Genomic DNA, 1,862 nt, shown 5'->3' with positions numbered 1-1,862 from the left:
AAAAAAAATGGCTTGATCTGGGAAGGATTTTCTCCATGGCTCCAGCAGAGGGCCTTCAAGTCTCATGTGTTTCAGGAGGAAAGAGATTTGTCTCATGTCTGTTGCAATCTCAGTCATTTAGCTCAGTGCTTGGCACATAGTAGACTTTTGGTGAAAGTATGATGAGTGAATGAATGAATAAGTAAATGGGTAAAATAAATACTTTTTAAAACTTGTATTTATCGGCCACACTGTATGCTAGGCATTGGCTAAATGCTCTATTTTCTCTTTTCTTAACTATCCCATAAGGTAGGTATTATGCCTATTTTATATATGAGGAAATCAAGGCTTGAAGAGATTGAAAGATGTTATGAAGATCATAAAGGTAGAAAATAGTAAATCCTTGAGTTAAACCAGATCTGTAACTTTATTTTTAAAGTGTCATGTAGGACATACAGAAAATGTATTAATGGTTGAAGAAGGGAACATCTGTAACCACTACCTAGTTATAGAACAACACTGCCATTGTTGTTATGGAAAGAATGTTTGTGTCTCCTGAAATTCATATGTCAAAGCCCTAACCCCCAATGTGGTATTTGGAAGTAGGGCCTCGGGGAGATAATTAGGGTTAAATGAGGTCATGATGGTGGGGCCCTCATGATGGGATTAATGCCCTTGCTAAAAGAAACACCAGAGAGCTCTCTCTCTCTCTCTTCCTCTCTTTCTCTCTCTTTCCCTGAGAGCTCAGGAAAAGGCCACGTGAGGGCACAATGAGAAGGCAGCCGTCTGCACAGCCAGGAAGAGGGCCCTCACCAGGAACTGAATTGGCTGGTGCCTTGATCTTGGACTTCTCAGCCTCCAGAACGGTGAGAAAATTGGTGTTCTGTTGTTTAAGCCACTCAATTTACAGTGTTTTGTTATGGCAGTCCAAGCGATTAAGACACCAATTTCTCCCTTTCCAAACACAACCTCCATCTCCCCCTAAATATAAGAGTAATAATTTCCTTGCTTTTCTTTAGAGTTTACCTTCTATGTTTAGTTTTGCCTATTTTTGAACTTTATATCAATGGAATTATGCTACATATTTTTTTGTGACTTGCTTTTCACCCTCAACATTACATTTGTAAGATCCATTTATACTGAGCATGTATTTGTAGTTATTTTGTTTTCATTGATGTATGGTATTTTCTAGCACAGATATATCACTATTTATTCACCCATTTCATGGGATGGGCATCTTGATTGCTGCTAAAAACATTCTTAGATGTGTATCCTGGTATACCTAAGAACACATATCTCGAAATTATATACCTTGTACTGGAATTTCTGGGTCATTTGGTATGTATATTTTCAATTTTATAGACAATACCACAGTTTTCCAGAGTGGTTGCATTAATTTACATTCCTACCAGCAGCGTATGAGAGTTCCAGTTGTTCCACATCCTCACCAACACTTGGTATTGTCAGAACTTTTAATTTTTGCCAAACTATAGCCACATACTGTTATTTCATTGTAGTTTTAATTTGCATTACCTCGATCTATTAATGATATTGAGTACCTTTTCATATGTTTATTAGACATTTAGAGTTTTCCTTTTGTAAAGTGTCTTTTCAAGCCTTTTGCCTATTTAAAAAAAATTGAATCATCTACTTTTCTCTCACTTATTTGTAGAAGTTCATATAATTTGGAGACTAGTTCTTTATGAGCTATACATGTTGCAAATACCTTTTTCCACTCTTTGGCTTGTCTTTTTACTCTTTTAATGGTGTTTTTTGATAACAGAAGTTCTTAATCTTAATGTGACCCAAATGTATCAAGTATTCTCTTGTGGTTAATGCTTTTTGTGTAGTGTTTAAGAAACTCTTTCCTTACCCCAAATCCT

The sequence above is a fragment of the Propithecus coquereli genome, unplaced genomic scaffold, assembly GCF_000956105.1.
Source record: "Propithecus coquereli isolate 6110/MARCELLA unplaced genomic scaffold, Pcoq_1.0 Scaffold1, whole genome shotgun sequence".
In the NCBI taxonomy this organism is placed as follows: Eukaryota; Metazoa; Chordata; class Mammalia; order Primates; family Indriidae; genus Propithecus; species Propithecus coquereli.
This window is presented reverse-complemented; position numbering follows the sequence as displayed.